This window comes from Camellia sinensis, chromosome 15, assembly GCF_055761805.1.
Source record: "Camellia sinensis isolate YWXY chromosome 15, ASM5576180v1, whole genome shotgun sequence".
In the NCBI taxonomy this organism is placed as follows: domain Eukaryota; kingdom Viridiplantae; phylum Streptophyta; class Magnoliopsida; order Ericales; family Theaceae; genus Camellia; species Camellia sinensis.
In genome coordinates this window covers 113135341-113163244 of record NC_138975.1, presented here as the reverse complement: position 1 = coordinate 113163244, position 27904 = coordinate 113135341, and the positions used below count along the sequence as shown (strand labels likewise).

The following is a 27904-nucleotide window of genomic DNA, read 5'->3' as shown; positions in this document are numbered from 1 at the left end:
GCCTCGCCTCAAAGCTAGCCTCAATACATATTTTAAATACACAAGATATTTGTATAAACATGACATATTGTAGGATTTGTGGCTCAAATCATACAATAACTTTCTAAGATTAATAACACATATTTTGAAAGATTACTAAAAAGTACTAGAATTTATTTATTTTTTTTAACGAAAGGAGAAGAAGAGCCATAAAAATAAGAATTACATCCTAAAATTCCAAATCAGTGACAGGCCTCTATAATCTTCTCAAAAAACCATATTCAGATGTCAAAAGGTTTATGAATGCAATCAGATTCTTGGACATTTCCAAAAGTTTCAAGTAGAAATTCTCAGCTGCTTACAGCACGGGAGTATAGCGCATAAGGAAGTTGTGACGATGTTTTTTGATACCCTGCATTTTCAGGCCAAAGGTCACATGTGGTTTTAGCATTTAATGTTTCAGAATTTATCCTGCTATTAGATTGAATGATTTGTAATGTAAATAATTTCACATCATTTTATGGCAGTATAACAGTGTCAGAATTTATAACAGCAATAATCACTGACCACCTCTTCCAACTTAGCCACCATTTGGATTAAGATACTGGCACTTTGGCAAAAATCTTCCAATGCCAATAGTGATCCCAACTAAGTTCGACAAAGAGATTAAATTTCAGAATAAATTGCTACCAAGTACCATACATACAGCATCACATACATGACCCTCAAATTAATTAATCCATTCACTACTACAAATGTGAATTCAACTACAACTAAACTTGGAAAACATTGACATGCCAGACAAACAAAAGATGACACTTACTTGTTGGGCTTCCCCATCAAGCCAGGTAAATGTCAACCGCTTTTCCTTCAGTGCAACAGCCGCTGGCGACGATGGCTGATCGTTATCAACTGCGGACAGTGCTTCTTGGATCCTGCGCAGAGTCTTTATCAGAGTAATGTACTCCATTTAGTAAACTAGAAGAATATACTAGCATTTCGGCATGCATACATGAATCTTTCTGTTATATTCAATGTTAAATTTTGAATGAGCACACTTTCTGTGTCATAACTTCAAATGAACATCAGGATCTTTGCCAGGATTCAACAAATAAAGTTCTTTCACATTCTGTGTTTTCTTTCTAACCGCTTTCTCTACTATTTTCCTTAAGTTACCTTTTCTATTCTTTATTAGGTAGTTGTCTATTTTAATTTATGAAGATTTGTCTTCAAAGTTTAGAAAAATCAGCTGGCATCACTAGACAATGATTTCCCAACGAAGTAGCTAAATCATTTCTAGGAAATAACTACCAAGTGGGGATTTAATTTAACATAACAAGCAGGGCAAACAAACTCACTGCACGCATTTTGTTGAGTTCTGGGCTTGATCTTCCTGATACAATAACACAGTACCAAATTGCCGTTTCATTTCCAGCCCGAGAATAGCCACGGGCATGACAACCCAGCTCCATGGACGTCACACTTCTCAATTGTGGAAGCTCTAAAAATAAGGAATGGAGAATAAACCAATGTATTACAGTTAGTTTCACAAAATCTTAGAATGTATAATCGGGTTTGTGTTATACATGTATATGTAAATATATCCCAATAAAAAACAACTCCTATCCATCAATATATTCAAAATTGTCAACAAAATTCAAAAAAGGATTCAATGAAGGCTCAACACCCCTCAAGATCCAATTGTAAAAAATGGTAAGAATTCTACTCTTTAAAACAAAAATGAAAGCCTTAAGACTCTTAACACCATCAAAATTTCTTCTATTAAGCTCCATCCAGATGCTCCAAAATAAAATGGGAGGTCCTAACTGCCAATCGCCTCTTTTTTCTCTTTTCAACTCTGGCTACCCTCCAAGAAAGCAAAAGGTCCCAAACATTTGAAAGGAAGACCCAAGCCACGTCAAACAAGACTAAAATAAGGCCCAAAAGTCCCAAAAGATTTGATCCCTCTCCCTCCTCACATATCACTAACAGCAACCCCTCTGTTAATTGCTATCTGTCTCGAGCTAGACAGGCCAGCTCCAAATTCTCTCCACAGCAAAGATGTCACCAAATGGGGTTTTTGGCATCCCCTATAATAGCATATTTTTTTATTTTTTTATCTTTTTTAGGTCACATCACCTCTCTACTTTTCTGCACATCTTAAAGGCTATAGGACAAATTAAATTTAATAAATTCAAATCATTTTTTACTACAACATCACATGTCAATTTAGATCTTCCCCTCCTAACGTTTTCATTTGTGGTGATCATCTCACTTGTACTTACTGTTGCATCTACAAGTCTTTGTTGCACATAACAACCATCTTTATCAGTGCAAGGCTACCACCTTTTTTAAAATAAAAAATAAATATATATATCAAACTCAACCTAAAATTAGTTCATCCAAAAAACCAACAAGGAATTCCCTAAAACAATCGCCAAACTCCAATTAATTAATGGAATCACTAAAACAATCACCCACTTTTTAATTCATGCACTCCAACCTTAAAATTTTTATAACACCACTACTTTCAAATACAACACAATATGCACAACGTTAAGGTTCAAACATTCACAAGTGGGGATCAAAAACCCTGATATTTGCAGTGAGATTCATTAACATTTCTACCTTTTTTACTTGTGCTCCCTCCCTCCCTGGGAACATGTTTTAAGCCAACCCAAAAATGTCAAGATTTCTGCTAACAAATCTGTGACTTTCTCATTGTTTTAATTAGTATATTCATTTTCAAACTTTTTTATGGTATATTGTAGCATTATTATTATTTGTTTAATTTAAGGAAGCTAACATATTCTGACTAAAGCGAAGAATTTACATATATGTAAAGGGATTTAAGCAACACAAAACTGACTCCTTTGCAACCCAGTGTCAGAATGCGGATTGGAAATTTTGATGAGACTATCCTGTGTTTTGCTCTTTCCTTTTATTTGTCGTTTATCATTCGTGTTTTTATAGTTTAATATATTAAAAAGGTTGTATTTATGCCTTGCTTCATGGGAACAAAGTATGCTTTGTCTAATCTCTCGTCCATGATAACCATAATCTCAACATAGAACAACTTACGAGCATTTAGTAGATCACAGAAGTAAACTAAATCAACTAAAGGATATCTATAATAATATTTGCATAATAGCACAGCCCATTGGAACCAATAAACACAACCTAATCAGTTTCCCAGTAACTCTCAAATGCAGACATAAGACGATCCCTCACAAGCAACTTTGCAGGATGCATTGCAGAGTCATTTATTCTACTATGTGGGGAAAATGGTGGACACTTTGCAGGCTTGTACTCTCGTAAAATCTAAAGAAAAAGGATTATTTTATAAGGCAGGCCACATTTAACTAAAGATTCTACCACAAATTTACACAATACAGAAAAAAGGTTGCAACACAACATCCTATCAAATGAAAACAAAATCATAACCTGACAAGTTCTGTACAATTCAATTCGTGTGAAGGAAATTATCAAGGAAGATTTCTACATAGGAAAACAAGTACCGAGGAAACACTTCATAGTCAGATTAGCTGATCCAATGTTTCAAGGACAGAGAAATGATTGGTACAGTTCCCAGAAAAAAAATATCAAAATATAATCTAGATTTTTTCCCCTTTTGCTGAAGAAAATAACTACATGAAGGACTCTAGTCAGTGGATAAAAAGACTGATGGCAGCAAGAACCTCCAAATAATCATGAAGCTAACAGTTTGCACTTGTCAATCACATGAGGTTTACTTGCACATTAGAATCACTGTAACAAGCCATTTACACAATGGTTGCACTCACTCAAGTAACATGACAGGGCAAATTTTGCTATAGTGGCAAGTCAAGGCCCTATATTATAAAACTTGATAAAGTACAAACAAACAGCATTACCTTGATGTTTATTCTGTGCCATTATATCTGCAAACCATGAATTGTTGGCAGGTCCTGCAGATAATGTGCACTGCTTAGCTTGTTATGTACACATTATTTATGTTACAAAGAGTACCAAGAAATACTATTAAACGAAATAAAAAGAGAGTGACATACCATGGTACACAACATTTAACACCATGTTCTTTTAAAAATACAATTGCAAGTGCAGATTCCACTCCAAACCTGTTGTTGATAATAAGAACACTATCAAGATCATACTCTATTTTGGAAAAAAAAAATTATGAAGCGCCACATTTTTGAAGGTGGCGTTTCACAATCAAGTTTCCAAAGATTGGAAGGGGAAAGGGAACCAAAATTAGTCTCCCAAAAAAAAAGTACAGTCCAGTATGCTAGTCAGAGTAACCAATCTTTCTAACCAATAAGCCCATTAGCCTGATGCATAATTGACAAAAAAGACGAAAAAAGAACAATCGATTCTTCTCTGAACTATTTAATGAGGAACAAAAAAATAGATGCCTTCCAGAAAAAAAGGAACAAAAAAGTAGAAAAAGAAAAAGAAAATTTCAGAAAAGACATGACGATTAAATATGAAAAGTAGGGTTGTCAGAATCGTTATGAAAAATATATGTATTGCGGATTCATGTGTTGGTAGATTGAATCGTGAGATACGTCTTGCATTGTATCAATTTCATATTGTATCACAATTTAACATGTATTTCTTGATTAGCTATCAATACCTTCTCTTTCACCTTTAGCCCTATTAACAGCATTTCGCAATGTCAATTGCCATTGCCCGCACTCGTTGAACAATCCAAAACCATATTATCAAAAAAACCCATACCAAAGAGACCCAAATCCAAATAAACCCAAAAGCAAAAATGACTCTCATACTCCCTTTGCTACAAAAAAATTGTACAACTATCATGAATCTAATTCAAGTGAAAGAAACAAAGAGCTCACACACACAGACCATTTGGAATTGGGTTGAGACCCAAGATTTGGGCCAAAAGGCTTGTTTGGATTATGACCATGTACCTCATAACAAGTATGTTTAAGCTATACTCATCATCCAAGTCCTAAAGAAAGCCTTTGGCTGCAAACTGGGAACCAAACGAACTAGCGACCAAGAAGTTGGGCTCAATTGAAAAACAAAAATCTTGTATTATTTTTATATTTGCAATGAAATCTCATTAATCCTTCTGTTATATTAAATTTTGAATTTTCTTTCCAATTTCTTATTAGTTGGATATTTGGGTTTCTCATGAATGCATATTTACCTTTTTGTCGAATTTGTAAGTTTTTAGAGATTATTTTCATGTCATTGATTATATGCTTTAGTACTTCATTTTTTCAATATATTTATGTATCATATGAAAGTACTTTTTATTTATTTATTTAACTGTGTGGGTATCTATATCATGCTTGGCACGTGGCGAGCCCTACGGGCGTCACGTCATCACCATCACACATCCACGTGACAGACCCCTGAGGCATCACGGTGAGTTGGGGTTGTATGCCTAGCCTAAGCACGGGCATGCACACTACTAAGTATGAAAACAGGACCACAGCTCACCTAGAGCTCTCCATGGCCCTTCATGACTCATAAGAAATATATTCTCTATACACTCACCCCAACTCCATAGCAACATAGTTGGACCCTTGACTCACCTATGTTTACTTAGCTGTTCAGGATGAGCCATTGGCTCACCCATGCACTCACCCCCTTGGCTGCCTAGGTTGGAAGCAGGACCTAAGCACTCCCACTTGGGATCATTGGAGGATTGTGGATTGGAGGCTAAGACCTCGGGATCATCAAGGTCGGGTAACTGTCTCCCTACAATGACATTTCCACCTTGACCTAGCTTAGAGAAAAGCGACGTTAACCTTACACTTATACCTATTGCATATACGATACGCCTCTCAAGATATCATACCTACACCTGCAGCTCCTATGATGCAACCTTCCCAATGACCTGAATCATAATACACAGCTAGTAGGGCTGATATCACCCTCCTGTCGAGTTGAGGAGAACTCACCATCTGTCTTGAGGTTGCTTGGGCTCCAATACTCCTAGAGTCTATATAATGGCATCATAAGAGCAACCACAATCATAACAAGAGCAACAAGAATCATACAACATATACAAAGTGTTCAAGATCTCTCACTGCCACCCCCTTCCTCTCTAAGCCTACCTTGGTCTTCTCCTCTTCGACCTCCAATGATCTCGGGCCATTTAAGTGCCCACCATCTTCCCAAAGGTCAATGACCGATCGCCTCTAACTTTTCTTACCCACAATCTGTAGTCATATATGTTAATGTATTTTATTATACATGATATGACATGAGACATGATACACAATGCACAAAAGTGATATAACAATACATGACATGTATTCAACAACACTTGACATGTATTCAACAACACTGGCGAAAAGAATTTTCCTCATTTGATTTTCATCTGAAAACTTATTCTGTAATTTGCGTCACTTGATTTTCATCTAAAAACTTATTCTGTAATTTTATAGTCAAAAGCAAAATAGAAGAAACAAATATGCTTGGAGGTTGATTTCATAATCTTCACATAGAAATTTAAGGAGATGCCAACAAAAGCATGAAATGATATAGAACATTTGTGATCCTAATTGAGATTACAAAACAGAAGAATGAAATGAAAATTTTAAAAGTTTGCACAAGATTTTTCAAAGGATTGGAATATGAATAATCAGACCCTGACAGCTTTAAAGCTGTGTAGCATGGACTCTGGTAGATATATTGGATCTAACTGTCAAGCCTCTTCCAGAACCCCAGATCTTATGATGGGACTAGGCTCAAAATACATACAAGGGCTGGGTAGGGCTACAGGGAAACATCCTGAACATTCAAATGCCTTATATTTCATATAATATTGAAATGAAAATTGTTATCCCCTTTAAGGATACAACTGCATAATGAAATTTAGAAAGACATCGTTGAAAGAAAAAGTTCGTGAAAGTCTTTCCATGTGAGGCAAGAAAAACTTTTTCACTATCAAATTTGAGCTTGTCATTCTTCTTCCATCATAACATAAGTAGGATTTTGTTTGTTCACACATAACACTTTGTTATTGTCATGGGTAACATGACGACAGAAGTTTTCTACCTCCTACTACTGCAATAAATAAAGAAATTTCATAACTACACTTATCCCAGATATAACAGCTTTCCAGATCAAAGAAGAAGTTAACATGAAGTAGATAGTTGTGACTGCAAAAAAATCTGGTTTTGCTGCAAAAAGAATTCCCCATTTATCATCAATCCTTCAAGCCAATATAAGAAAGAATAATGATAGCTACTTCTATTCGATGAAGAAAGGAAATTTGAAATAGTTCTTATACTATTCTAAGATTTATTGCTGGTTAAATGACAAGATTATTTGGGGATTTGTCAGGCTTTGATCCGAACAACCCGGTGCCAATCAAAAAAAAAAGACAAGATTATTCACAAAACTAGGAAATTATTCCGAAGGAAGCTTGTAAGAACATTTAAGATATTAATCTTTCCTTTCCTTTTTCTTTTTTTAAAAAAAGGAGGGGGGGGGAAGCATTCCTATACGTTCTCCCAAAAAAGAAAAGAAAGAAAATACATGTACACATTCCACCAAAAGGAAGATTCCTCTTCTCGCCATGGCACAAATGTGAAAGCAGCATATGGCCAATAATTTAGGGCAGCTTGACACACGAATGGAGCTGCACGCTCCCCTGTTTCTGAGAAGAAAATGACTTTCACCTGTCATCCAGAATTGAAAAATCAATTAAGGATGATAACAGATATAAAAAATTAAAATAAAATAAAAAAACATGAATCTACCCATGGTATTGAAACCAAACAGTGCAAGAATGAGCGTGGCAGTGTCATCAAAGAAGGAACACATGCCTTACATATCATCATGTTGTAAAGTATCAATTTGGATGGGTAGCACAGTCAGCTAAAATAAAATATATAACTTGGATTTCACGGAAAGAAATAAAAGAACTAAAGACATGATTACACGTATCATTTCTTCCTCTTATTTGTTTCAAGGGTCCATAAGAAGATTGCTAGATCATAATTTTTGGTCAAGTAGTAACTGTTAAATAGTTTTATTGGTGTGACAATAAATTATAATCAAAATTATCAAAGTGAAAAATAATACTAAATAGTACACAGTAAATAAAATAGACTGATTAGCAATATATGGGAACTGAAAATAATTTGCACCTCATGAGGACTGCTTTTTCCCACAAAACTTTGTAGCTGGAATAAATATAATTCCATATCAGTTCCAATAAAAAGGCCATTAAAAAACATGAAAGCAAGAGAAACATTATTTTCTCCAATGCAAGCTGGTTTCAGTTAAAAGTACTATGCAAAATGATAAAGGAATATATGGGAACTGAAAATAATTTGTACCTCATGAGGACTGCTTTTTCCCACAAAACTTTGTAGCTGGAATAAATATATAATTCCATATCAGTTCCAATAAAAAGGCCATTAAAAAACATGAAAGCAAGAGAAACATTATTATCTCCAATGCAAGCTGGTTTCAGTTAAAAGTACTATGCAAAATGATAAAGGAATATCAAAAGTCATTAGTGATTTATGTCAGGCAAGCATGCAGCTTGACAATTGAGAAGTAGGAAGGACTAAACTAGGTAAAACTCTAATGTCAGCCATCATTCGCACAGAGATGCAGCCTTCACAGCTGAACAAATTTTCTCAAACTTGTCTGCCAACCTTTTACAATTGCCCCAATTAATGGCTTCGTGTGCATGGTAAATTCAGCATACATGAAAAAGAGGAGGATCAATTACTCCTTTTTTCTTTTTCTTTTTTTCTCCTTGTACATTTGAGGAAAGGGGGGAATCAAACCATAACCTCCTAATGATGTAAACTGGTTCTCGCCACTGCCTAACTCCAGTGGTTAAAGATAAATTATGCTGTCCACCCCAAAGGGTTTGGCTTCAATACACTTGCTACCCTATGGTATTAATAATTACACTGACTTCCTCTATTTGGGAAATCATGTAATAGATTTCCTCCTGTTGCTAACTGACCATTGGTGATAAAAATGAAATATGATGACATCATATTTTGAAATTTCGAAATGCCTACTCTACCCTTGATATAAATTATAACTAGCCCAAATGGTGACATGTGTCACTCTAAGCCAGATCATCTATCACCACCACTTTCTCTCTCCACATATACATTAATTGGACACAGAAACCCGATTACCATTGTCAAAGGTGGAGGGCATGGGATTCATTATGGCTCATATTATGGTGGATCTATCAAAAATCAAAGAGAGAGATAAAAGATGGAGGGAAAGAGGCTGCTAGAGAAATATGGGTCTTGGACCTGTTGGTGGAAGTGAATCATCAAAGATGATTTTGTTCAGGTTTCATTTGGAGAAGAGGGTTGTGATGATTATGTTGAGAGGGTTGTGATGATTATGTTGAGAAAAAAAGGTTTTGGGTGCTAAATTGGAGGAAATAATAAGGGCTTTAATTCATAAAGTTTAAAGAATAAATTGACATCATGTTTTAATAGTGTTTCCAACAAAGTCTAACAAGGGTGGTCAATGTAGTTTTTATATGATAGGGTCAATGAGAGTATTATGGCCAAACCTTAGGAGTGGTCAGTGTAATTTAGCGATAAAAAATTCTTTTACCTTCTCTGTTTAAGTGAAAAGAACATGGTCAAATTGTTACCCATCTTACCCAAACCTCTATCAGTTTAATAGAGAGCATGAGTGAGACAAAAAGAAGGGTTTAGAAAAGAAAAACAAAAATGCTGGAGTCCCCATCCAATAATGAACTTAGTCATGATTATGCAAATATTAAATTCAAGAGAATATTGCATGATATTGATCAAATGCTAATTATCAGAAAAGACTCCTAACTAAATAATGATTTCTTGTCATATTGCTTTTTCAGTGCATCAATCTATGAAATTCCACTCCAGCATTACAACGTAATGCAAGCCTAGTCAATCGTTCCCAACAAAAGTTCATTCCTTCTACCTTATTCTCCACAAATTAACTTCAAAATTCAAGATAATTATAATCTGTTACGGTCACAAACACTAGAACCATCCAACCTTATTGAACTCTAAACCCACAACCTTTCTTGGCCCTAAAACTACTAAAAATTCAAGTGTAGACAGCATCATCCAAGTTTCCTAAACTATCCTACGTCACAATTTAGTCATAACAAAATGTGTATATGGACCCAGGAAAGAGTGTATTTATTACCAATGAATCCTTTGAGTAGTATAGAATGCGAGGCAAACTTAGGATTGTGGTTGCAAACCAATTAGTAACAGCATCAACAGAAACTCCCTCATACCTGCATCAAACAATCAAAACGATGTTAAAATTTCCTTTAGAATCCATCAAGTAGAAAATTATAAGACAAATCCCATAATATATATATATATATATATGTATACATGCATATATATATATATATATAGAGAGAGAGAGAGAGAGAGATTTCATTGGGCATAAATAGAAATGTGCAAAGTTATAAAGCTTGTGTGTTGACTTTAAAACTCACAATGCAGCATGAGGGCAGCTTTCAAAATTTAAACCTCAGGCAGAAACTCACCTATATAGACAATTTGCAGTGTTACATCCAGAGGGAAATGCAATGAGTGAAGGCAAGCCTGTACATATCAAATGAAGTTAAAATAGGGGAAGAAGTCAAGTGCTTATAACAATAATAGTTGTTCTCCCAACTCTTTAACAAGCATAATCAAACAATATATATAAATGGCAAACAAGAAAATATAAAATAATTTATTCAATTGAAAGCATGACTAAATTCCAGAAAGTGATAGAAAGTTCTTAATAGGGAGAAAATCAAGTGACAATCATTTCAGTCATAAAATCCAGATTGATTGTCTACTAGGGGTGGGCATAGACTGGTTTGGGTCAGGCTTCAACTTTATAGCAAGAATAAATGCATTATCCCAAGGCCCGCCCAACCTCGGCCCTAATCTAACCATCCCAAATTCGGCCCTAAAAATACTTCTACATCCCAAGCCCGCACAATTAACTTGGTACATTCTTTGTGCAGTTCATTTATGTCAAGATGCAGTCCTATCTTTTTGCGGTTCCATTTGCAGTTTTTTAAAAATTTAGTCTGCAGTGCTTAATCATTCACATTGCATATAATTCATGTAAATTATATGAAAGAGAGCAATTATTTTATCCATAGCTTAGGAGATCAATATCTGTTTGGTGAGATTTTGTGCTATAAAATCCTAAAGATTGCTCAATGAACTATTTTGGAGGTGTATAGAGGCAAGAGTCCCTAGTTTTTTTTAGTTTCTTGGTAATTATTCTAAAATTGAAATTTAAAAAATTTGACAAACTATTTACCATTTTGAAAGGAAGGTTGCCCTGTAAATGTCTTCTCAGCAAGGTAAGTAGCAAGCTGAACTTCTCCAAGTTCAACCATTCCAGTATTTGCCATGCCATCCAATAGAGAAGCTAAACAAAGAAACGAAAACAAAAACCACTTCTATCAACAAGGTAATCTAGAAACATAAAACTTCATAGAGAAAATGAAATAGAACCAAGTTGATCAGTCCAACCAAGAAAAGGAAAAAGACAAAAGAGAAGAATAAAGAATGATACAAGAAAACAAATATTAGCCAAGGTAAGCAATTTGTTACTTCGATTCTTATAGCAGAACAACTCCTTTTTCAATGTTCACCGAGTACAAAAGATAAAATGCATATGCTTTTGCTTCCAGACTTGCATCAGGAAAAAAAAAAAATAGACAAGAACTGTGTTGGCATTCTTTTAAATCAATGGTCCAAAAAAAAAATTTTTTTTTTTTTTTTTTTTTTTTTTGGCAAAATTCATTTACCTCCCTATGGTATGGTCCCCATAGCACTTTACCCCTTATCTTTTAAAACTAGCTACAAGCCCCCCATGTGGTTGTGGATTAAATTGCAATACTAACTCTGTTAGCTTTAACGATAAAAAGACAATTATACCCTTGTTTTCTTCCTCTACTTCTCATTATTTGTGTAAGAATATATGTAAAAATAAATAAATAAATAAATCAAAATTGCCTCAATTAAGAAACTTGATTTTTTTAACTTCTAACTTAATTTCTAAATTTGTAACCTAATTACTAATTTAATCACATCTTAAGTTGTAATATATTCATATACATATATATATATATATATTACCATTACCAGGCAAAACAGAGTTTGAAAAAAAAAAAAAAATTTGAAAGTGTAAACAAAAGAAGAAACATAATAAACAAATGGCTAAACAATAGAAGAACTGTAGAACCATGGGAGGGTTGGTGAATCTTAGACAAACGCTGAGATTTGTCATTACAGTTTCAAAAAAAGGGACCGAAATCAAACTCGATATCATATTATTTCTTCATCACAGAAACAAGATTACATATTACCCAAGTCTCTGTGTATATATAGTGCATATATATATGAACTATTTAATAAGCTAAGAATGAGTTTTGTCGTTCGGTTTGTAGGAATCACAGATTCTGCCAATTGCATTGCAGTGATAGGGGAGTTTGTATAGTGGTTGAGAGGAGGGAGACGGTGGCTGGGCGGCAGGGAGGGAGGTGGTATCTAGAAGGTGGGGAGGATGGCAGGGGAAAATGGGAGGGTGTAGGGGTGGCTGGGAGGTGGAAGAGTAAGGAAGGGGTGGCTGGCATGGTGGAGGAGGTGATGGTAGGTTTAGATTTAGGTTCTTTTTTTTTTTTGAAAAAAATGGTGAAAGGGGCGATTTTGTCTTTTTACCTTAACAAATTGACTTTATTTAATTATTTTTCTTCCCAACTCTCTCAAAATGCATGTGTAGTATAATTTATATTAGTTTTAGTTTTAGACAGAAAATGTAACGGGAGCAATTTAATCCAAAATCACATAAGGGTTATGAAGCACGGGTACTCCAAAAATAGTGCCATACACGCACCGGGTACGCGTACCGGGTACGCGTACCGGGTACGGCAAAAAGTAGTCGGGTACAGCATGGGTACGCCTTTGGTGCGTTTTGGGCACGGCGGGGGCAGAAATCAAATTTTCTGAAAAATTAAGGGGTACCAGAGCAATATTAAGAAAAATTAAAAAAGAAAAAAGAAAATATGTGTATACGGATTTGCCCTAATCTCATCGAAGCAAAGAGGCGACTTCGACCATCACCCTCGTCTTCGACTTCGACCCAGAGATCGACTTCGACTTTGACCCACGGCGTCGGGTACGACTTCTTCGCCTTCAGAGAGGTATCATCTCTTCATCTTTATTTTTTTTGTTTTTTTTCTTGTTTCTTCTTTCTTCTTCAAAGAGGTATAATCTAATGTTGGTGTAGAACCAAAAAAAAATTAGAGAGGTATAGAACCAAGTTATTCAATCATATTTAGAACCAAAAAAAAAAAATTAGATCAAAAAAAATAATAAATTAGAACACAAACATATTAATAAAAAATTAGAACCAAGTTAATAAATTAGAACACAAATATATTAATAAAAAATTAATAAATTAATAAATTAGAACCAAGTTATTCCTTTGCTTGGATTATGGACTGCATTGGTGTTGGTTATGTTGAATTCAAATATATTAATATTTTTGTCTTTTAGTTTTATAGTTCTCTTTTTAGTTTTGATATTTAACTTCAATTTGTAGGTTGGATCTTTTAACCATAATTATAAAAAATAAAAAAATATCGGCGTACCGCAGCCGTACCCGTACTCTACTTTTTTGGGGTTTTGCCGTATCGGCGTACCCGAACCCTACTCGTACCCGCACCCATGCTTCTTAGCATGAGGGTTAATTGGCTATTTTCAAAACACAGAGCTATGCTATTGGACCAAACCACAGGGAGGTAAAATGGATTTTGCCCCTTTTTTTATTTAAATATGTTGATCTCATTTTATGCTTTCTAATCACAATGCTAACTTTCAATCTATAACATGAAGAAACAGTAAAAGTCTAGAACCATAGGGTTTGGAAATTTCATGACTTATATTGTAGCAAGGGTGAAGAATAATCCAATATCCATAGAGGGGTTTGGAAAGGGAAAACTCATACAAGCCTCAAGCACTTGACAATTTCAAAGAGGCATCAAAGAGTCAAGGAAGGATGAACTCAAGTCATAGACAAGAAGGATGTCCAAGTGACACAAGAAGACCAAAATGTCTTAAATAGAACCACCTAGGGTAAAGACTTGACTTTGGAAGACATTTATGCAGGTCCCGGTCAAGATTGGTGACCATTTTGGTAAATTAAGTATGACCTCCTAGCCATCCAAAACCATAACTTAGGATCTAGGCTTTTTTTTTTTTTTTTTTTTTTTTTTTTTAATCGGCCATAACGTTGGTCCTAGTTTAAAATTTTAAATCCTTGAGTACCGACCAATTTCAAATGAAACTAGATTTACAGAATTTCAATTTGAGCACAATTTTCACCCAAAACAGAGTTAAAATGAGTTAATGATCTTTTGAAGTTAGCCCTGTGTTGCGGGTGGAAGAAATCAAAGAGACTTGAATGATCAACTATTTTGGCCGGCCAAACTGGGTGCAGTTTGAAAAAAATAAACTAGCCATTATCTAGCAGTTGGAACACACACATTATACATAAGTTTCTTTCATTTTAAACCCAGAACTTGATGATTTGAGACCCAATATTACCTATATACATTAGAGAACATATCTTGAGAGATTTGGGAGAGCTTAGAAAGAGTATGCATCATACGCTAACTATCAACAACTGGCCCAAGCTTGAGAATCTTGAAAAGCAAACTTTGGACAACTTTTGGGCTTCAATTTAAGGTATAAATTCTTCCTATTAGTGTATTGTTGAGGTACGTTTACCACCCATTGATATGTATTTTGTAAATTGCAAAGGTTGGGGTAAGACTTGGAAAACTCTTAGTGTTGGTGCCTGTTTGACTCTGATAGTTTGTGGTAGTAGGCTACCCATTGTGAGTTGTGCATTGTGAAAGAGGTTGTGGGGGAGCCTACAAACCCATTGTGAGTGAAGGACTGTGGTTGAGATTGCAGCTGATCCTAGAAACTCGTTGAATTCTGAATTGAGGAAGAGGCTAAGGGTGACCTTGTAAAACCCAGTGTGGTGGGTTCTAGGTGAGCCCTTGAGTGAAAACCTAGAGACTTCAAGTAGTGGGTTTTAGGTGAGCCCTTTGTGTGAAACCTAGAAAAAATAGTAGTGTTGTTCTTCAAGACAAAATATTAGGTAGCTTAGTAGCATGTAGGTTAGCCTAGGAGAAACCTTCATCAAATGCAAATGTAATGCATGAATAGGAGACAATAGGTAGATTAGTGGGTTTTAGGTTAGACTAGGAGAAACATTCTTCAAATCCTAGAGATTGTCTTTGTGAGGAGAATTTAGGTGGGTACTGGCATGCCCATTGCAAGTCACCAGTTGTTTGGATGATTCATGGATACTTCAACCGAGAAGGTAAATAAAACTTGAACCTTTGATAGATATTTTCTATCACATTGAATCACTTACTAAGTTTTAAACATACCGAATGGTTAGAAAAATTGAGATTGGTCATTGAGGACTGGTGAAGAAAAAAACAAAAGAACTGTCCTATTCACCCCCTTCTAGGACATTTTCATAAACACATAACAAGACACAATGACGTGCCAATTCAGGTTGGTTTCCATGGCAATGGACTTCTGCATGAACCTTAAAAAAATTCAAAATTTCTAGTTTCAAGGTGGACCAATTATGATATGCATTGAGTTTTATTAAGAATTTTACTTGCCTTATTTCATATTATGTTTGTTGTGCCAAACACCATAACATGAAATAATCTCCCATCCTCCAGTTATATCCTTCTAGAAAATCAAATCGTAGTATTAGGAATTTAGGATTGAAATAGAGCAACTTGTTTATTCTTTCCCAATTATAGGAAAAAGCCAATGATGCCAAGGAATTCTTTCATATCTTCTCTCTTATATGTTGTAGAGTCTTAGTTGCACGAAGCGGAAGCGGGGGCGGGGGCGGGAGCGGGAGCGGGAGCGGGAGCGGAGGAACGTGGCCACTTAGAGGAGTCGTAAATTAGGAGCGCTTATATATTATTTTTATTAATTATATTTTATTTATTATAATAAATAATGAATAATAAATTATGTTCAAATAAATAAAAAATAAAAATTAAATCTTTTATTATATAAATTTTTTAACTTTTTTTTTATTATATATGATTTAAATAGATTTCTTTTAAATAATTAGATGATTTATTTTATTTATTATATGTTAAAAAGTTAAGAATAATAAATTTTAACAAATAATTTTTTATTTTAGATAAAAGAATTATATTATACAAATTATATTATATATGATAAATATTATATATATTAAATATAATAAATTATATTATATTATATATATATATGATAAATTATATTTATATTATATAATATAAAACGGAGAGGGAGAGGGAGGGAGAACAGAGATTGAGAGAGGGAGAGAGATGAAGAACAGAGACGAGAGAGGGAGACGAACAGCGAGACGAGAGAGGGAGACGAAGCAAACAGAGACGAAGAGGAGATCGAGACTGAGAGAAGAGAGAGCGACGAAGACAGTCGAGATCGACTGTGAGAGGTCTCAGCCCTAATCGCGATTCTCTCGTATTAGAAGCGCGATTCTTGTGCGATTCTTCCTTGGAAGCGCAAAATCGCGCTTCTTCCTCAGAAGCGTGAGTCCCTTCCACGATTCCTTCTACTAAGTGTAGAGTAGCTAGCAAAAATGTGTATGGATGTTGGATTGAACATTAATAATTGATATGATGTCATACAAGAACCATGGACAAATGGTGACAAGGGCATCCATACAAAAGGGCACTACTTTAGTAGCATTCAACTCCTTGGTTGATACGTGGGACACTATTTAAAGTACCACCTCAGGTTTCCCCCGCCCCCCTCTAAAACACAACTCAATTCAATTTATCCCACTCAACAAAGCCTTGTGCCATTTGTCTCGAGTGGGCATGAAAGTTCTACCTATCCATTCCACTCTTTCAAGGGCTATAACTTTGGTTAAACCACCAACCCACATTTTAAGGTTATGATATTATCAAAATCAACAAATATCATGTTAATATCCTCATTAGACAGACTACATCAAACATACTTTCTTTAATCCTCCATATATAATGAATAAATATTCGCTATAAAATGAGTCAATAAAATATGATGACAGCTACAAAACGAGAAAGAAAATAAATAAGCTCCAACTACAAAATTGAACAACTTGAAGAAAGTTAAAAAAAAGGAAAGAAAGATGTTAAAGAGCAACGAGTGGTTCAACTATATACCATCACATAGTAACTCAATTATCTCAATTATCCATAGACATACAATATATAGGCTCCGTTTGGTAAGACTTTCTAACTATGATTTGAGAATATGAATTGTATTTTGAGTTTGTGTTTTGAAATTATGATTTGAGTGTAGAAAATTTGTTTGGTTATGATTTTTGAATAGAGTGTTGAATTGAGTTTTGAATTGAGTGTGGAATTGAGTTTTGAAAGTTTGATTTGACATGTGAAGTAAGAAAATTTGTTTGGTTATGAGTTTTGGAAAGAGTTTTCAAAACTTAATTCAAATTGTTATAACTCATAACAAAACACACTACTTTCACACTATTGAAAATTCTGATCAACACTCATAACCAAACTCTTTTTAAAATTCAATTAAAAAAAATTATTATTAACAGAAAATAACATTAATCAATTTTTTAATTGAAAATACTACAAAGGAAATAATTTTTTTTCAAAATAAATATTCAAAAAATTTAAATAATAAATATTTAAATAATTTAAATAATCTAAAAAATTTAAATCGTAAAAATTTAAATAATTTAAATATTCAAAAAATTAAAATAATTTTAAATTTAAAAACAACTCTACACTCAAATCGTAACCAAACACATAAAACAAAACTCAATTAAGAAATTATTTTTAAAACTAATAACCAAACACATAACTTGAAACTCCATACTACTTTCACAACTTTACACTCAAATCGTAACCAAATACATAACAAAAAAATTAAAATATTTAAAAATATTTTTATAAAATAGAGTTTGAATTTATTTTTATAAAATATTTTAAAATTTTAAAAATTAAAATCGTAATATTTAAAAATATTCAAAAAATTAAAAAATTAAAAAAATCGTAACATTTTTAAATATTAAAATATTTAAAATCTTAACATAATTAAAATATTTAAATATTTAAAAAATTAAAATATTGATTTGAATTGAGTTTTGAAAAGAGTTTTGAAAAGTAATGATTATGTTTTGAATTGGGTTTTGAGAAATGGGTGTAGAATTATGATTTGAAAGCTTAAAACAAACGCCACACTCAAATCAATGGGTGGAACTATAATTTGACAGGCTTACCAAACGGAATAATAGTGTGACAGTGTCTCATTAGATATTCTGATTGATATGTGCGACGACAAAATTGAGACATCCATTTCCCTAGTATTTTTACTATTATTGACATACTTCAATGATTATCAAAAGGCTACCAAAATATGATGTCAAAATCATTGGTTAATGGTTATATATATTCTGTTGGGGTGTCATATGCCATGTTCTCAAAGGCTGATTAGCGCTCATGTCAATGTTAAATGTACATTAAAGTATAAATTATCATCAATATAACGTACAAATTGTGTTTCATTTGGGAGACATTAAATTTAAATAACTGTACTCTTAGGAAAATTATGACAAAATCACCTCCATTTGGGTCTGTGGTGGGTTTAGGGCTGGAATGTGTTTTAGTGTTAGGGTTCTAAAAAGACAAAAAGATAACTTCTAGGGTTTGTAGAATGAAAAAGAAAAAAAAAAAACTAAATTTGTTGAATTTCAAAAACAACAGTTTGCTGGATTTTCAAAAAAGATTCTATTTGACAGTAATTTAGTGGCTAAAATGAAGGACCTGGGGAGAGGCCATTGAGGGCCAATAAGACGAGGAAGGGGAAGGGTTAAGGTTGATTTAGGCTGAAACGGAAATAAAAAGTTAATTTTTCTAGGGCTTTGAACAGTAGTACGAGATCAGTGTTTACAGATGCTTTTGAATATTAGTAATTTTCTGGATCAATGCTACATTGCCGTGATTTTTTGGTTTGGAAATTTTGAAAGCTATCCTGGAGTGATGTTGATTCAGTGCTGATGGAGAACATTTAGATGCTTTCAGAGTTAATTTTAGTCCAACTATAACTTAAATTTTACGGTTGGAAAGAATATACGCAAAGGAGGAACTGGAATACCTGCTCCCATTTCTCTTGTCTTATCCAACATAAAGTGAACACAAATGAAATGTTTCAAATAATTAAAATGATAGAATACAATATCATTTAATCCATATTCTGAAAATCCCAAGTCTTCCCACTTTACATCCATATCTAAAAGCCTTATGCTGGCCACATACTCGAATGCAAGAAGACCAATAAGGATGAATGAGATTCAATGAATTATCAGATTTTGCATGCAGATAGACCTATTCTGTTACAAAAGTAAATAAACTAATTAGGTAAATAGGTTTACTCAGCCTTGTGTCGGAGAAACATGTCCTGACTATGAGAAAAAATAAGTTTTTTAGTTTGTTATTTCACAAAATTGTAATCAAATCATTTCACTTAAGTTTCATTTAAATACAACTCGTGCCTAACGACTTAGTTTACTTTGAAAGTAAAATCTTTTATTGGGTTTTGTACCCCATATCTTTTTCAATGAACTAAGTTTCCTATAATGAGCAGCACAAGCTATGGAAAAGAGATTCATTTTATACAAATATAGGTTCCACATCTTTATCATGGACATATTAAGTATAACGAAGGAAAGAAGGCAAGCAGAGAACATATCAAAAGAAAAAATATAGTAATAAAAGAGGGCAAGCAGACAGATACAACACAAGTAAACAACATCATCAACAATAAATATATGCAACAATTAATATCAGAAATGCATACCAATTTTCTTCCAGTTATTAGAAAATTGGGCAGCGCAGTTACTCCCAAATGAAAATACCTGAACCAAGTTTTGATAAACAACAATAAACACCTATAAAAGATCTCTTTCCAGTACACTAATATTAGAATAACCACAACAACAACAGGAATGACAAAGACAAGATCAAGAGTTCATAATATTTATGGCAGCCTTCTATGATTATTTTGTATAGCTGGTATTTCACACATTTTCAACATTTGACTACAAACTCAATTGTTGCTTATTCAGAAAAAAATTCCAACATATGAATGATGTATCTAAGTTTTTATATCAGTACGAAGAGTCTTTCCATCCCCACCGACATTAACATTGAAACCCTAGATTAAAGAAAAAGGTTTAAATTTCAAGGATTTTCTTTTTCACTGTCATTTCTTTTTCAGATTTTGGTTTTCTGGGATAATTCAAGTTAAGATATTTGTTACATATTACACGAAATATCATTTGTACAAAATGAACAAAAACAACACAGCCAGTCCTTTGTTACATAGATTCTAAGCTTCATGTACGAGTGTCGAGTGCAAGTATCTAAGCATCAATTCATCTAATTCCCAAGTCCTAGGTCATCAAGCATGGTTACATATAGATTTCTAGTACTATTTATAATTTCACAAGCTAAAATGGTATTTCAAGTGATATTAAGTGTTATACTTCACTCACTTTGAATAAAATATGTAACAGAATTGATGTAATAACGGAGTTTTATGTATAATTAAAGTTAAATAACTTTACATGCTTGCTAGGTGAATGTCCAACTAAAAATGTTAATTATTTAGAGAGTCCATGTAACATTGGTCCACTAAGTACTTGCTCTTTTGATAATAGCCAAGATATATCAAGTCACTGTACCTATTGAGAATACCTGAATTAGCAATGCCTTTGAATTTTCAAACTTAGACAGAAAGTTCCCAGAGGTGATGACCTCAAAATCATGATCCCCTGGATCTGATTTAACAAGAAAAGAAAATAAAAGAAAGAGATGATATCATATTAGAGTTGTATTTCCCACAACAAGAAACATATAGCACATGTTTCCAAATAAAAATCTTTGATACAAAAGCAAATAGTCTAGAATGGAACAACTCAACTAACCAAAGGAAGCAGACTCCAGCAATGGAAGGTCAATTTCAGAAAAAATTGTCCCAGCATGTCACTCCTTGATGCTATCAACAACATGCTACACTCAACAAATCAATGTCATGCATCAAAAGATTATTAGTAAAGTCTAATGAGCAAAGAAAAATAGTAAAGGTTCAAACAAGCACCATAGGCTTCATATTGATAGGTTCTAAGAAGCATGGACACGGACACGTGACACGACACGAATACGATACGGACACGCCGACACGTTAATTTTAAAAAAATGCAGGACACGGCACGTGGAAGACACGCATGAAATATATAATTTTATATATTTATTATATGTTATATATATGAATATATCATTCAAAGATAATAAAAAATGCAATATAGCACTAATTCCTATAAATTTATATGCTTTTTGTTTTATTATTGTATCTTAAGTTGTTTTGTTCAAACTTATAATTAGTTTCACATATGTATAATCAATAGACACATGTGTTTAAACAATTGACACGTGTGTCCTCCAAGTGTCCAAATAGTGTCCGGGTCTTTAAAAATATTTAAAAAATAGGACACGTTTTGAAGAGTATCGGACACGTGTCCTAAGAGTGTCCAAAGAGTGTCGGTGTCCGACACGGACATGACACGGATACGTCACCTTCTTAGAAGTGTCCGTGCTTCTTAGGATAGGTTGATAGTTAAAAACTCACAATGAGCTCGTCAATACCAAATATGTTGTAATTCCTCTTCCATAAAGGATTTGTCAGCAGCTCAAAAGCATATTGAATCTGGAAATCAGACCACATAACTTAAATATTTACAATACTGGAAGTACTAAAGTTAACCAAAGTAGGATTTGATATTGGTGCCAACAAAACCACATAATTTCTAGACAAACCAAACCAAACCAAACTAATCCAATCAAGTGGTGTTCGCAACATGAATTCTTTTTCATCATTCTACTTTGTCAAGGGCTATATGCTCAATTAAATTAAATTAAATAAATACATATCATTTTTTACTATAGCATCCCATATCAATTTAGGTTTGGGGCTCTCCCTAACATTTCTATTTATGCTGATCATATCACTATCTGTTACTATTGCATCTAGACACTTCATTGTACATGATCAAACCATCTTAGCATATTCTCTTTCAACTCATCTTAAATCGGTGTTACTCCAGTCATGTCACGAATATATTCAATTTCTAATTGTGTATTTCCTAGTCTTACTACACGTTCTTCTACGTATATCTCTATCTCAGCTACACTCATTTTATAAACAAGATTAAATTCCTTATAACTTAACCGTGATGGATGGACTTTACGGGTAGCCATTCAATAGTTGACATGTCAAACCCATTTTGTTTTTTTACTTATTTTCAATTTCTCCTCTGGTTTTTGTCTTCTCTCTCCCAGATTTCTTACTCAGTTCTTTCAAAACATCTTATTGATAATATGATCTACATACACACATAAAAATCTGACTGATAATCTACAATGTTCAGACTATATTATTTACCTGATGCAACTAACGAAGGGGGCATATAATCTTAAGAATACTTTATGAGCAAGAATACAGAAGCTATGATATCATGGAGATCAAAATTACAAAGGATTGCAAAAAAATAAAAATAAAAATAAAAAAATAAATTTTTTGCAGTTGATAATGATGCAAATCCTCATCCTTCCATGAGTTTGTAATTGCAGAATCTTGTAGATCTTATCATAAATTCCATCTTCCATAAAATAATACAATAATTTCAAAACAAAACCCAAAATCTTGTAGAGCTTATCATAAATTCCATCTTCCATGAAATAATTACAATAATTTCAAGACAAAACCCAAAACCAAATCAGTTTTTCTAGATTGGAACTCAAGAGCTCCGTTTCTAGCTTGAACATGCGTGGCTTTTCATTCCTCCAGTCACCAGACTTCCATACAGCCTTGATCGACAGCTTCTTCATCAACACATCACTACGAATGATCAGGATTCTTCGTTTTGATTGCTTGGTTTGTACCATTGTATAGAGAGGGAATGAAGAAAAAGCATCGAGAGAAAGAACGAGAGAGAAGAGAAAACCAGAGTGGTGGACATCTGTTCAATGGCCAACATAGCATCTGTTGAGTGGCCGCCCGTAAACTAGGTTGTTTACGGCTAAGCCGTGTAGAATTCGTTCTCTTTATAAATATGTTGTTTTAGTTGCCCAACATTCTATCTTGTAAAGTATCACTAACCTCATAGTGCTATGAAATTTCCATTTCAATTTTGTTAATATTCATCGATCACATAATATGTCAGTAGCACTTCTATACTTGAGCCAACCTACTTTTATTTTATGGATCACATTATCTCTAACCTCTCCATCCTAATTAATAATCAAACCTAGGTTAAAAAAATGTCCACTCTTTGTAATTTGCTAATTTTTAATTCTCATTTCATTATTTCTTCTACTATCGATACTAAAGTTACATTCCAAATATTCATTTTTAGCTCCCACTAATTTAAACCCTTTTCACTTGAGTGTTTCTTTCCAAGGTTCTATTCTAGTGTTAATTTCTCCCTTAATTTCATCCACTAGAACAAATATCATCTACGAACAACATACATCATGGGACATCATACTTAATGTATACAAGACATCATGCTAACTAAATATATATAGTTAATTCATCCATAACAAAGGCAAATAGATAAGAGCTCAAAGTTGACCCTTGATGTAATCCTCCAGTAATTGGAAATTTACTAATTTCCCCTCCATGTAATTATAGTCACAACCTCATCATGTATGTCCATTATCACATCAATAAATCCCTTGGCCACACTCTTTTTCTCTAACACCCACTATATCACATCATTAGGCACCCTATCGTAAGGTTTTCTTAATATATAAATATCATATGAACAGAGATGACTTCCACGTTGAGTAACTCTTTCGAACTGGGCATGGTGTCATATCAGTGTTTTGTGACAGAAAGTACACATGATAATTAAAACTTCATAAAGCATTAGATTTATAGATCAAACACCATTATAATAAAAAATAAATAAATAAAACCTTATATTTCAGAAAACAAAATTTTCAAATATTTTGAAGAAGCAACCAAAAACAAATTTAAATGTAGAATTTGATCAAATTTTCAAAATGACTCATAAACAAGCCACAGATTGTATAAGTAAGAGAACTTTTATAATTTGACTGATTAAGCATTGGGATATCTTGTAACCATAAGGAAATTTATCAAAGGAGATCCTTTCGCCTTGAATAATTTCATTGTCATAACAGATTCCAGTAGTAACAAAGGGGAAATTTATTCTTAATTTCAAGAACCAATATCAAGTGCAATGCAAAGCATCTGTACAAATTATCACATGGCTCAACTCAATAAAATATTATGCTTCCATGATCTTATTTCATGAATATTTCATCTGGGACAGGGTCCAAAGTTAAATCAAAATAAACTAACATGTTTTTTTCAGTCCTTTTAGGTCCTTTCTTTGTATTCCCTTCATTAGGCAACACCTTCAAGACATTGCTCTCTCTAGTTGGCACAATTATTGGCCTTTGTTTCACATGATCAGCCAATCTAAGTCTCTCATCCTGTACCAATTGATCCTACCACTACCTTCCAGTTCTATACTTCTGCTGTATTACTACTCATCCATCTTGGAAAATTTATTCCAATAATGTCATCGTGAAAAAATTTTGTTTCTCAACTTCCAATAAATAATGTGGTCAAATTGGAGAAGCATAACAACAGGAAAACATATATACAATACAACGATATTTCACACGACATAAAAATATATAACAATATTACAGGATGTTCAAAACCCACCCCCCACACGAGACATATACACATATATATACATAAACATACACATGACACTGATTTTGTAAAGCAAATGGAGACTTACAAACCTTGATAAACTCAGTTATAGGAGGAACTTCTGTGCCCGAATTCCTGAATCAATGCATTTGTTAGTTTAATATAAAAATATTTGGTATAACACCAATTAGAGAGAAAAAAAAGTACCATGTATACAGTTAGCTACATATTTTATTAACATCTTCTAGAAAAGATCAGCATCAACTAAGCAAGAAAAGTTACTGTGGTTAATTCACAACAATGCATAATCGTGTCAACTAATATAATGACACAAAGTGATATAAACACACATATTGCAGCAGAAAAATAAATTAAAAACAAACAAACAAACAAAGTGGAACCTTGAGTATATGACAATTATTAAGCAAATTAGTCTGTTTTCTATACTGGTATGTAGTGAATCAGTGATCATAGACATCCATTATTAAACTAATGCTTCAACTTTTAAAGAGCACAACTTTAACCATCATCAAACTTCAGAACCTGCAAACAACGAAATTGACGGGGTTTCTTTTCTTTTCTTCATATTCTACTCTATTTAGAGTTCATAGGTCCATCTTTTGAATGTCAAGTTGATTGAGAATATATTATATAAACATTGCACTGCCATTTACATAAATATATTTCATTATGAGCCTGTTTGATTCTAGTATTAGAGCATAGGATTGGATTGTCGATCCAGTGATATACACATTCCTACATTTGGATGACATAAATGGTGGCCGGCTTAGTAATACGTAGGGTTTCTAATCCCACTAAATCATGGGATATTCAATACCATATGGAAGTAGGCATTATTATTAATAATCCACTAAGGACTTGTTTGATTAGTAAGGATTAATAGCGAGGGTATTAACAATCCATGAGATTAGTGTAGGATTAGTTATCCGACTGGATTGCTGAAATACATAATTTCCTCTTATCCAAGTTTATTTTGCAATAGATATAAAAATTTATAATCCCAATTATATGTAGAAGTTGTAAGATTAAAAAAAATTATCAATTATGTTGGATAGAATAACTATTGGAATCTAATCCGAAAAATAAAATTTGCAACCAAGCAATGGAATGTGAGTCCTATGAATTAATAATTTCAATCTTATGTTATAGTATGCCTAATTAAACAAGCCTTAATTGAGTTGAACAGTCAATCCAATGGTTAATCCCATGGATTATTAATCCCGTCCCGTCAATATTACTCCAACCAATCAAACAAGCCCTACCAATATCGTATACCATTGTATACCATAGCAAAGCCACTCCATGAAATGTATGCCTTCAAAATATTAGAAAGAACACAATATAAAAAATTGATTAATAAAAATGACGTAAAGCTATGACGCACAGACACCTCTCCGGAGGTCACATACAGGTGTTTGACACATGTCGGACACGGACACTAACACGCGTTGGACACATGTCAGACATGCTAGAAAGAGTTGAACACATTGGAACACTTTGGACACGCCGCGGACACATTGGGACAAACAAGGGACACATTGAGGATACCTAGGGGCACTCTAGGGACACATTAGGGACACACTAAGTACTATTTTTTTCTTTTTAAATTAAAATATTTAATTTTTTTACTAAAATAGCATATGATAAATTTGATAAAATTAAATATTTAACATAAAATATATATTACATATTTAAAAATATATATATAATAAAAATATATGTTTTAAACGTATCCCAACACATCGTGTCCTATATTTTTAAAAAATTTATCTATCTGCGTCACCGTGTCTTGTCACGTGTCCGTACTTTTAGAGGTAAAGACACAAAGTTAACCTCCCAATTTAGTATCTCACAAGTCACAAATAAAACTGTCAAGGGTTAAAACAGAATATAAGATTTTAGAGAGGCTAGACTGCTTAGTATCACACTTCACTATGTATGCATATATAGATTGAAAACTTGATGTACTAAAGGATGATATTTTAGAGAGTGAAGAGCATTATTACCACTTGGATGAGAACTTCGTAGGCTTCAGTGACTTGTTCTCGTAGGCTTCAGTGACTTGTTCCATGGAACTATACCTCTTGATCCCCAAAACTGAAATTACAAAAATTGATTGTTATGAAAAGTAGGTAGTGAAGAAAGGGAGAGAAGAGAAAGTTTGATAGTGGGTGAGTGAGTGTGACCATCGTAGTGAGAAGGAGGGTAGGAACGAGGAAGGATCAGGAGCTGATAGAACATGGATGATGCGAAGAGAATCAGAGGAAACCAGTATGCTTTCAGCACAGACACCAGTGACGATTTCGCCGTTGGAATCTCCGGAGAAACCCTCGTCGCCAGACTGGTTTTTGAGAGAGAGAGAGTGAATGAGGGGTCTTCAGGATCACGATCGTTCTAGTTCCGGGCCTTTTTTTGTAATATATAACAAATCAGGGTTCTAAAAAGATTCTAAAAATTGGACTTACCCGTTTGGCTCAAGCCCAAGAAAATAATATATAAATAAATAAATGATAAATTAAGGTATATATAAATAAATAAATGATAAATTAAGGTGAGTTTGAGAAAATTGAGTTTTTTGTTTTTTTGTTTTTTAATGAATTTTTTTAATATTTTAGGTAAATTTTTTATTTTTTAGATATTCCTAATTTAAAATATGCTTAAAAAGTATAATGTTTATGAAAAAAAATTTAAAGATTCACTAAATAAAAAATATGAAAATTCAATATATTTTTGTATTTTTGTATTTAATGAATTTTTTTTTTAAAATGTACAATTTTTTTACTTTTTAATGCATTAAGATTATGTGGATCAAAAAAAAATTAAAAAATTATTAAAATATTGTAAAAATTATTTAAAATATAAAAATACGAATTGAAATTTCAAAAAATTATTTTTGAAAACTCAAAACCAAATAAGGTGATTTTTTTAATTCGAATTGGGGATAAGTATTATACAATGAATTTAAATGCTTATAAATTCTATACCCTTTTTTAATATTGATTTATTAGAATGAAATGCATTGGACTAGAATAGGGAGAGTA

General features: G+C 33.2%; 1 pseudogene across 1 annotated transcript; it reads right to left on the bottom strand.

The window, feature by feature from the left end:
• Positions 1-1343: 1343 nt before the first annotated feature.
• LOC114277149 (uncharacterized) lies at positions 1344-27250 on the bottom strand (annotated as a pseudogene). The gene is made up of 16 exons (XR_014357169.1): positions 27050-27250; positions 26870-26960; positions 24935-24977; positions 21720-21797; positions 21019-21103; positions 20789-20871; positions 19890-19947; positions 11278-11388; positions 10502-10559; positions 10147-10240; positions 8304-8339; positions 8112-8147; positions 7504-7640; positions 4029-4097; positions 3873-3926; positions 1344-1480 (listed from the first exon to the last, which is right to left on the bottom strand). The product of XR_014357169.1 is annotated as an uncharacterized LOC114277149 (transcript).
• Positions 27251-27904: the final 654 nt, after the last annotated feature.